Raw genomic sequence first — 12,032 nt, 5'->3', positions numbered from 1 at the left:
TTGAATCAATTCTCTATATATTTTAGAAATGAGGCCTTTAGTAGAAGCCCTGGTTGTTAAAAACTTTTCTCAGTTTTCTCCTTCCCATCTAATCTTTTTTGTACTGATTTTGTTTCTGCACAAACTTTTTAATTAAATATCATCAAAATTATCCATTTTGCATCTCATAATGTTCTCTACTTCTTGTTTGGACATAAATTCCTCCCTGCTGTACAGATCTGACAAATAGACTATCCCTTGCTTTCCTAAACTGATTATAGTATCATTCTTTACTATAAGAACTATTATTTATGAACTATATATTATATATACTATATGTTATATAGTATATCATATTATGAACTATATATTTACTATATGAACCTATTTAGACTTTATCATGATATAGGGTGTTAGGTGTTGGTCAATGCCTAGGTTCTTCCAAAGTAGTCTCCAGTTTTCCCAATTTTTTGTCACATAGTGAGTTCTTATCACAGAAGCTGGAGTCTTTGGGTTTGTCGAACACTAGATTACTATTGTCATTGACTATTGTGTCTTGTGAACCTAACCTATTCCACTGATCCACTACTATATTTCTTACCCAGTACTAAATGGTTTTGATGACCGATGCTTTATAATATAGTTTTAGGTCTGGTACAGCTAAGCCACTTCCTCTGCATTTATTTTTATTAATTCCCTTGATATTTTTGACCTTTTGTTCTTTCAGATGAATTTTGTTATTAGTTTTTCTAGCACTGTAATTTTTTATGCCAAAGACATTTCCTTCTAAGTTCTTGATACTATTTTGCCTCAGAGTCCTACTTATCTTGAGTCCCTCCCCACCGGCCACAACCCCGCTTACGTTAGAATCGTTTGGAAAAACCACAAAGCACTTCCCTTCAAAGCAGACCAAGTCCCAACAGCCACCCATTTTGGAAGGGTGCCTTGTGTAGAGCAGCCATATTATTATCCCCAATTGGGCCATTAGACCAGCCTGGGACCCTTCCAAGTGGCACAGGAAGCAAGCCAAGTCAGGACGCTCTGTGTAACGCGGGGCTATCTCAAAGAGTTGTCACATTGCAGCCATCCCTTTCCAAGCTCAGTAATGTAAAGGACATGAGATTTGATGATATGGGGAAGAAGGTTAATTAACACCATTTACAAAACTGGGACTCCCTCTCTACCCTAAGCCCTTACTCCCCTGCCCCTCTACTATATTCCTTTTTAATAGCACTATTGGCTTGGCCAACATAGGTCTCAGAGACCTACTTTTGCTCCTTTTATCTAGCCTTTCTTTTCCCCGAATTCAGCCAAGCAGCGTTTGGTAATAGTGTCAAATGAGTTGAAAAGCCGAGGTCTAGCAATCTGACAATGATATAACTGTCACAACGGGTCCACTTTCCTCTTGTATTGGCTCAGGCATAATTAGAATCAAATATCTACCTCTTAGCGTTTCTCTTGGGCTCACCCAACTCTGAAAGCTCGTGGGCCATTAAGGCATATCAATTAGTAATGATTTTTTCCCCAGCCCCCAGCAACCAGTGAAGCAGACATTAAAGGGGATATCTGCAGTCAAATTTTTTAATGTGCTCCATTTGGAAGTATCTACTTTGACGCCCGGACCGGTATCACCAGGGAAACTCATTTGCTTAAAGTTTTATATTGCAGCCATTAAAAAATATCTCATACGCTGGATGAATGTCGAGGAACATTGCCATACCTATTAAGTAATATTAATTGTATAAAGGTTTGGAAAACACACGAATCATTAAAAGTATAAATGGGTTGTGCAATAGCCTGGAAGAGCTAATGTTATCACTTTTGTGGCCAGCTTAACAATATCCTCAGTACAATCATTTTTAACTAAGACATTCTGACCCAGGAAAAGTTATTTCTTTTTTTTCCCCTTTCCTTTTTTTGAGTTGTGACCTCCCCACACCCGGCACATCATAAGTGGTCACATTAGTCAAGAGTTTCATTCAATGTGGCTGGATTTAAACTACTTTGATAGGCCCTGTTTTGAGAATTGATATACCTCAGATCATCAGTGTGACAGTCTTGTCGCCTTTTGACCAAGGTGCAAAATGGGAAATTGGCCCGAGGGGGAGCAGACCCGTGTCCAGACAAGAACCACGTGGAGATCTGTCGGGAGTCCAGTTCTGAAAGAGTTGCACGTTGGGTAGACTATCCTCTGTGAGGGCCAAAGAGACCAATAGGATTTAATGCCTGAGTACCTTGGTTAGTAGAATTAGTGGGCAACAAGGCCCGCCCCATCCCCATAGGAGGTAGCAGCCATCTATAGAAACTCTTGAAAAGGCCTTGATCTAAATGGTCTCTCCTACTGAGTTGATTCAGTGTAGACTGTTAGCACACCGTGGGCTTCAGTCCAATGACAAATGTGGCACCCCTCCCAGGTCACATTAAGGCACCATTGGCCATCATTACCACTTTGGTTTGAATGAGCTGCTCCCATTAGCCTGCAGAAAGCAAGGTTCTGAGAAGACAGGCCAAGTGCATTTTGATGAGGGAAAAGACATCAGGTAGGGCATTAGGGATGTAGAATTTCTAATGTTCTTATGCTCTGCATAGGCTTCAACTGTGCCCAAAGTGGAGGGGAAAAGGAACTGAAGATCTGTTACCGAAAAGGGAGATTTCCTTGGGTTTGTGACCGAGACCTCTTCCTGTAAAACTGAGCTGTGTTTTTTGGTGTGTTGTGGATAAGAGGAAAAGAGGAAGGGCTCGGATGATCAAATGGATCCTTTAAGGGGAGTTTATGGAAATACAAGGATAAGAACACATATGGAGAGGGAAGACAAGAAGGTGTTTCCATCTGTACGAGTGAAAGGAATACTCCCATCAATGAAACTATAGCTCCATTGATGAATCAGCAGGAAGAAATACAAAAGAGGTGGGGCCCCATGATTGGGAGGACAGTGATGTGGAAGGAGCTTTAGCTAAAAAAAAAAAAAAAAAAAAAAATCATCTTCTTATGTCTCACAGTGATGTGGATCACAACAGGAAAGGTCTTGTCAAGCCAAATGAGGTCGAGGATCCTAGAATTTAGGCCATGGAGGAGGAACCAAACATAGACTCAAGGTCAGGCCAAAGGACAGGGCCGATGTCCGGCAGAGAAGTGAATCAGGGAAAAGTCATTGCTGGAATGAGACTAGGAAGTCAGGGAAAGCTCGGGGGTCTGAAAGGAATGGATCCTAAAGGTTCAGGTGTGGAAAGGTCTGATAACTCAGCCATCAGCCACAGGGACGCTAGTGAGCTGGAACACCAATGAAAATGCTAATCCTCTGACAGACACTTTGCCCTCCCCTCCTGTCCAGCCTTCCTCCCAAAAATGGAGGGCTGACAGGCGTCAGATCCACAGGGATGTGATCATAGTTAGAGGAACCAGCCTGTAGGATATACCCTGCTTTTCAATGCCAAAGGGATGATGGGACTTAGGTCACTCTTGAATTCCCAAAAAGTGTTTTGAACCTTGATTCTACCCTCAAAGGAACAGGACAAAATAGAAATCGTTAGGTCATGGAGCAACTATTGATGGCTAACCATTGTTTATTCACTTCCATAGAAAGGACTAAGACTCACTAGTTTAATCTGAGTGAACCAAAACACTTTGAGCTGGCTCTTTTAGAAGCAGTGTGGTCCAGTGGATTGAGAGCCAGCCTCCGTGCCAGGAAGACGTGACACATACCGGTTGTGTGATCCCAGGGCAAACCACTAGGGGACCGCTCAGTTTTCTAAGACTCGCTCAGGAATTCCCTGTACTACCAATATCCCACTCCATACCCATTACAAATACACACATACATAAACGTACACTCACAGGCCTGCATACACACCTTTCTGTATGGATAGACTATGGTCCCTGGATTCAGGAGGAGGACCTCAGTTCAAATCTGGCCCAGATATTTACTAGCTGTGTACCCTGGGCAAGCCACTTAACTTCTGTCTCAGTTTCTTCAACTGAGAATATTCTTCCAAATGAGAATAACGAGACCCACCTCCCAGGGTTGTTGTGATATCAGGTGAGATCATATTTGCAAAGTGCTTATCACTTATCACTAAATGCAATCCCTTCCCCTTCCCTATAATTTGGAAGGCTCCCATATTCATTCTCCATCAATTTCTCATAGTAACCCCGATATTTCGACCCGACACACAGTAGATGCATAGCTAATAATTACTATTTGGAGAGAGAGAAGAAAAGGATTAATATCCCAATTTTACAGAGTGGGAAACTGAGGATCATGGAGATATTTTTGCTGATATGACACAGGATCACTGACAGAAATCTGGAAGGTTTCCCAGATGGGGAAATAGAGGCCCAGTGAAGTGATTTGCCTAAAGTCACAGAATTAGTAATTAACAGTCCCCTAATTGGAGATCAGATGCTCTGACTCCAAATCCACCGTGGCTCCCAGTATTCCCCATTCCCTTTGTCCAAGAGTCCCTCTGTGATAAGGTCCCCATAGGGAAGCTCCCACTATAACAGGTGCCATTTCCGCTAACTTCATTCCCTTTCTATAGGTCTGTTTACTCTTCCCAGTTGTTCTGATGATTTATGACAGATAATTGAGTCTTCCTAAGCCAGAGCTGACCACAAACACCAGCAGATAGACTGCATGCTTCCCACACTGATGACTCTATTGCTAACTGGAACATAAATTGCTTCCTTCCTCCCATCCATCCGGGAGGTTCGGGCCCCACCCATGCCAAGGCTGCCGTGGTCCTTAGTCCCAGAGGCACATGAGATGGAAGGAGGAGGGTGGTGGAGACAGAGATAGCTTAAAGGAGACAAAATCCCAGGAAAATAAGTGGCTTAAGTAAACTCTGTCTTGATAGTATGGGGTGCTATAAAGTTTTTATTGCCACTTACTTGGAAAGCCGAACATAAGTCACTTTTGGCACCCACGCTGATAAGAGGAAGCCTGGCCGCTGCACATTCTCCCCACACAGACTATAGGAGTTCCATCATCGTTCCCAGCTGCCTTCCTCCCCCCGTTTCCATTGGCTCTGTGAGGACAGTGAAGGCTCTGCTTTCTACTTTCTACCTCCTCGTCTTTTCTCCCTCTTGGTGAGCTCCGGAACGACTAATTCCCAAGAACTAGTGTGTAAAATCCTATTGTACCCGGCACTTTGACTGAAGAGACACTGAGCTAAGAGATGGTTCCAAAGCTTATTGTACCCCTACTGCACTGTGGGTGAAGAAAAGCTCAAATGTGACTGGGGCATGAATGAGTAAATGAATGAATAAATGAATAAGTGAATGAAACAAAGACCGAATAAATGCAAAAATCAATGAATGAACAAATGAATGGATGAATGAATGAAAATGCAATTACTAAGTGGCAAGTGGCATATAGCCAAAATGGAGCTGACTTTTACTGGTGCAGATCCTGGCTCTGAACCTCAGCCTTGTTTCCATACTCAGTCCATGGACTTAGGCAAATACTCCCCCTTCTTTTGGATTCTCCTCAGTTTCCTCATTTGAGAAGGTAAAAGGTCAAACCTGTGTGGTCAATTTCTTCTCTAAACTATGGTTGCTAAGTGGTCAGGATTCCACGAAGTAGAGTAGCCCATACGTTTTCTCCCAGACCTCTCCCCAGCACCAACAGAATCACATCACACTAATCACAGAATTATCACAGATTATCACAGTTGATGAATTCAGTAGGCATCTAGAAAAGCAATTTCTACTTTAACTTGACCACCAAATGGAATCATGGTGCTGGGAAACAGCTGTCACATTTGGAGATTTTTTTTTCCCCCCGGCTACCCCAGCCCAAACTTAATGTATGGAGCACTGGCCTAGGTAATCCTTGTTGCTGCTCAGTCATTTCAGTTACGTTCAATCCTCCATGACCCCATTTGGGGTATTCTTGGCAGAGATACTGGAGTGGATTGCCATTTTCTTCTTCAGCCCATTTTACAGATGAGGAAACTGAGGCAAACAGGGGGAAATGACTTGCTTGGAATCACACAGCCAGGAAGTGTCCGAGGCTCGATTTGAACTCAAGAACGTGAGCCTTCATGACTTTAGGAACCTGCACTCTGTCTGCTGTACCCCTAGCTCCTCCTCTGCCAGATATTGGTGATACTTCAGATGTATTCCCTTTGCTCAAGAACATTATAGAGGGATAATAAAGAAATAGGCTGCTATAGAACAAAGTACCATGTAGTATCTGATGGGCATGTAGGGCAGCCAACTCACACAGTGGGTAGAACACTGGCCTTGGAATCAAGAAAATTCATCTTCATAAGTTGAAATTCAGCCTCAGTTACCTCCTAGCTGTATGACCCTGGACAAGTCACAACCCTGTTTCTTTAAGGTTTTTTTTCCCCCCCTGAGGCTGGGGTTAAGTGACTTGCCCAGGGTCACACAGCTAGGAAGTGTTAAGTGTCTGAGATCACATTTGAACTCGGGTCCTCCTGAATTCAAGGCTGGTGCTCTATCCACTGCATCACGTAGCTGCCCAACTTTCTTCATTTATCTCTAAACATGAGCTGCAGAAGGAAATGACAAACCATTCCTAAAATGGGTTTGCAATGGGTCACACATGACTGAAACAACTTAACCAACTCTTTATCAAGTTGGGGGGGGTATGGAAGCAAGGTTTCTTGGAGAAGGTGGCATTAAAGGACATGTAGAGGGGCAGCTAGGTGGTGCAGTGGATAGAGCACCAGTCCTGAAGTCAAGGGGACCTGAGTTCGAATCTATTTTCAGGCAATTAATACTTCCTACCTGTGTGACCTTGGGCAAGTCACTTAACCCCAATTGCCTCAGGGGAAAAAAAGGCATGTAGAAATTCCACAGTATGGAGTCTCCTCAGGAAGATTCCACCTTGACCATGTCCAGAAGCTACTATAAATTGCCATCTTCCTTCTAATAATTCAGGAATGGAAAACAGAAGAGGCTTATTGGGCTGAACAAAAGGATCTATCAAGGGACAGAGCTGCCCAAGCAGCACTCCAGACATATTTCTGCTAATATCGTTCATGTCGAATCCATGAAATTGCAGAATTTAGCCCACCAATGATCAGCTAGCAGTCATAGCTACGGCTGGGCCATAGAAACCCCCAGTTCTGAGAGCCTCTGGGAAAATCCGCAGAGACTCTAGAAAACCGTCACTCTTTATCTTCTCCACAATAGGCTGTAAATTATCGCTATGCCATCTTCTTTGCATTAGATGCCCTGGCCTCTAACAGGTTGCCGTAATAGATAGGCCACTTAAATGACTCAATCGTAAGTTATGGATGGAGAGCCCTATTTGGCCCAGCCAACATGCTCCCTCTTTGCCCAATTTTCAATATGAAAAATCACCACTAAAAATCAAAAATGGCTTCATGGACCATCAGCTCTGATCTACGAGATTTGTCACGCTGAAGCTCATCCCTTTCAAGAGCACTTCATTCATTTGTTCCATGCTACCAAGACCAAGATCTCTCTGAATAATTGATGAAGGGAGAAAACTCGGAGCAGCCTTGCACTGAGCTCTGACAATGGGAAGGCTCCTTCCGCTCATGGAAAAGTGGCTCCAAGAATAGCCCAACAGCAGGCAAAGCTCTGAGTGAGGCAGGAAGCCTCCACTCACATGCACCTACTAGGAAAGGAGGACCTGCTGGGAAAGGAACCAGGCCTGCTGGGAAAGGAACCGGGCCTACTGGGAAAGGAACCAGGCCCACTAGGAAAGGAACTGGGCCTGCTGTTTCATTGATATACAGCACTCCCTACTGAAGGAACCCCCATACCAACACAAGTTGGTGCCTTCTCTGCAACTTAAGAGAGCTCCCTAGGGCAGTGAGAATCGCAATGGATTGCCCAGGTCTCATCCAGCTAATATGCATCACAGGTTAGACTTGAATTCACATCTTCCTGGCTTTGAGACAAAATCTGTTAAGTAAATGGGCCTGCTTCAAAATGAGTACTTAGAAAGGAGGTCCAGAAGTGAAATTTCAGGCTGGCACAATTTGCGGTTTGGAAAAAAATGGGAAAAAGAAAGGACAAAAACTAAATGTTCCACCATATCAAAGTTCCTTAGCTTATTGAGTGCTCATCCTTCAAAGACTAGCTGAAATCCTTCCTCTTCCAAGAAGCCTTCTCCATTGATTCTAGTTAATATAATAACATAATATTATGTTATTATCTAGCTCCTACTATAATAGGCCAGGAACTTTATAAACATTTCATTTGATCCTCACCACAACCCTGGGAGGAGCTGCTGTTTTTGGGGTGTTTTGTTTTGTTTTTTGCTGAGGCAATTGGGGTTAAGTGACTTGCCCAAGGTCACACAGCCAGGAAGTGTTAAGTGTCTGAGACCAGATTTGAACACAGATCCTTCTGACTTCAAGACTTTGCCCTATCCACTGTACCACTTAGCTGCCCCAGAGGAGCTACTATTGTGATCCCCATTTTATAGCTATGGCAATTGAAGCAGGGAGTTAAGTGACTTATTCAGGGTCATAGAGTTAACAAATGCCTGAAGCTGGATTCTGAACTTAAGACTTGCTGACTCCAAGTCTTGTGCCTGCTAGTTGGCCCTTTCTCCTATGAATACTTCTCTCCTCCACCCCTTAATTTAGAACTCCAGGTGTGGAATTACCCCTCTACTGATATAGATTTCCCCTGCTCTCATTTAGAGTGTTACCTGGGGCAGTGAGAGGGTACATGACTTGCTCAGGGTCACTCAGCCAGAATGGAGCAGAGGTAGGGTCTTGATTCTAGAGTTAACCCTCTCTTCACTCCACATTGCTGCCTCTCCAAAAACTAAGGTAGAGCCAGAGGTCTCCCAGGGAGAGAGATACAAGCCAGCTGAGTGAAATCAGGCACAGTTGGGGGACCGCCCAGGAGAGTATATGGGAGGCTCTGGATACTATCCGTATGAACCCATTAGACACGTCTTTTGACCTCCTGAGCCTCTTTATTTTACAAGTTGGGCTTCTAATAATGTTTACAACCCTTAGTACAGTAACTGGTTCATAGAAGGCACTTAATAAATACTTGCCAACTGACATATTCCAAAAGATGTGTGAAAAATATGGAAATATGAGTTATTAGATACCAAGTCAAAGACCTGGGTTCAAATTCTGGCTTTGTTCCTTCCTAGCTGCTTTAGTTCTCTGAGGCTCATTCATCACAGAGTCACAGACTGAGACCTGGAAGGAGATCTCAGAAGCCACTGAGTCCTACCCATTCATTTTGCACCTAAGGAAACTGAGGCACTCCCTTCCATTTTGGAAACCCTCAAGACCTCTGGAAATATGACCCATGGCTATTATTCTACTTCTCTTGTGAACCTCTGACATCCTACACAAGGAGGGAGCCTTAGGTCCTGAACTAATCATGGTACCCAAGTGCACTGCCCAAGTAGAGAAGACTGGTAACCCTTAACTTTTATACCAACACTGCCACCACGTGAAAGAGGAAGGGAGGGGAGCAAAAAAATGAGATAATTTAATGATCTCACCTCTAGGATCTTATGGCTCCAAGGTCAATGAGATGAGACTGGGCAGGAAGAGGAACCCCTGAGAGTGGGATGGGTCAGAGGAGGCTGTAGGCCACATCCCCAGAGGTTAGTTAAGGCAAAATAAATAAATAAATAGATAAATCAATTAATTAATTTATTTATTAATTAATAAGTAAGTAAATAAATGACTGAATGAATGAATGAATAAATAAATAAATAAATGAATAGATAAATAAATAAATAAATAAATGAATAAATGAATACATAAACAAACCAGGTTTAGACAGGCTAGGTCAAGGTCTAGGAGGTCAGTCAGCCGGTAAGCTTGGATTTCTCAACTTGGGGCAAAAAGCAGGGCTCCTTACCTTGTTTATTTGTTTCAAATGTTGTTTTTACTTTAAAAACAAGAAGGACCCTGGGCCCATAGGTGTCAATAAGAGACAAAAGAAATTCTGTGTCAGAAGGTGAATTGAGTCTGTTCCTGATTGGAGAATTGGTGTTAGAGCATAGCTTTGGTAGAGATAAATGCTTGCAAGTTCTCACTCCTTGTTCCTGTTTATATAGCACTTGAAAGCTTGCAAAACCCCTTACTTATGTCATTGGATCCTAACAACAACATCCTGTTGTAGGTAATAATTATTACTGTTATCATAAGTATTATATTATATATATGATATATATTATAATTATAATCCCCATTTTCAGATAAGGAAACAGGCTGAGAGAGAGAGAGACTATGAGTATTTGAAGCAGGATTTGAATTCAGAATTTCTGATTCCAAGTACAGCAAGGTACCTACTACTGTCACCTGGTTAGCCCTACTTTAACATATTTTGGAACAGCAATAAGTGGTCATTTATTCACCTCTTCTTTCAGCACCATCATGGATGCAAGAAGCAGATGACACAGGCCCTGCCCCGGCACTCTCCGGTTCTACCACAGAAGCAGGAAAACCCAGATTACTGAAATTTTTATAGCATTTCATACTTCCCTATTCTCCACTGATCCTTCCTGCCCCTCCAACTAGGTGACATCCTCATTTTACAGAAAAAAAAAATCCGAGACAGCAAGTAGAATTCTTGAGGTCACACAGTTGTTCAACAGTGGACAGAACTCAACCCCAACCCTCTCTGGGTCTCCATCCCATTAGCATTCCATGATCCTTTGCTGCTTCCAAGCCGCGGCACACACACTGAAAATAACTAGTGCAGTTACTGAGAAACTACAGCCAAGGTGAGATCATGTCGAATTCACTTTACAGAGGAGCTAATATAGAACAAAGGCGTGATCGGAACCCTTTGGCGCACAGATGGAAGGCGTATCTAACATCTCGGGTGGTTGGGGCACACACATTGCTTTTCACTTCTAAAATAGATTTGCTCTCTGATTGTCCTCTACGAAGAGACACCAAAGTGGGAAGCATCCTATTTTTTTAAATCACTCTGGAGGTTTAAGGGAATTCACATTTCCCTGAAGTTCCTAACTTTGGTATAGGCGGTATATTTTACAGAGGATTTCCACATGATAGAGTTGGAGGTAGGAAGGCCAGAGTTTAAATCTCACTTCTGATATTTACTACCCATATGCCTTGGGGCATGAAATTTAATCTTTAAGAGCCTCAATTGCCTCCTCTTCAAAATGAAAATAATACCTGTAGTACTAGAGAAAGCATGCTGCCTAGTGGAATGGAAAGAAGGCTAGCTAAGAGTCAAGAAGAAAGAAAACAAGCATTTATTAATTGCCTTCTGTATGCCAGACACAGTGCTAAGCAATTTACAGATATAATCTCATTTGATCCTTCAGGAACCTCGGCAGAAGAGAAACCTCCCCGGGGTACTGGGAGGTAGGTGCTATTATAATCATCCCATTATAGTCCCATTTAACAAGCAAGGAAACTGAGAACCAGAGGATTTAAGTGTAACTTCCATAGCATCCCACAGCTAATGAGGTATGATTTGAACTCAGGTTTTCCTAGAAATAGATTCAAGTCCAATCTCTGTCACATACATGATCCTGCATGAGTTACTTTACTTCCAAGGGACCCCAGGCAACTCTCCATGACTAAATTGTAGAGCAGGCACCAATCTGCACTCTAGAGGGAGTTTCCTCATTGGAAACTTCTTATACTAAAGGATTTGTTACTGGTCCATTGCTATTGCTCCTTCCCCCAAAAAAACTCCCAATCTCACAGGGTTCATAGAAGATAAAGCATGGAAAATATTGTGGTCCCTGGCCCAGCCAAACTTGGCCTACTTGATGTTCCCTGACAATGGGTCATCTCCCAACTCCACCACTGGGAAGCTCCAATACCGCCCCTCAGTTATTTGGATTTCACAAGGGTTTTGCCATTGGAAATGACCCTATACAGGGTGAGCGTATATATTTTTGTTGTTGTTCACTCATGTCCAACTCCCCATCTGGGGTTTTCTTGGCAAAGATACTAGAGTAGTTGGCCATGTCCTTTTCCAATTCATTTTATAGATGAGGAAACTGAAGCCAACAGAGAGAAGGAACTTGCCCAGGTTCACAAAGCTGGTAAGTGAAGTCAAATTCGAACTTTTCTTCCTGATTCCAGGT

The sequence above is a fragment of the Sminthopsis crassicaudata genome, chromosome X (assembly GCF_048593235.1).
Source record: "Sminthopsis crassicaudata isolate SCR6 chromosome X, ASM4859323v1, whole genome shotgun sequence".
Taxonomy (NCBI): Eukaryota; Metazoa; Chordata; class Mammalia; order Dasyuromorphia; family Dasyuridae; genus Sminthopsis; species Sminthopsis crassicaudata.
This window is presented reverse-complemented; position numbering follows the sequence as displayed.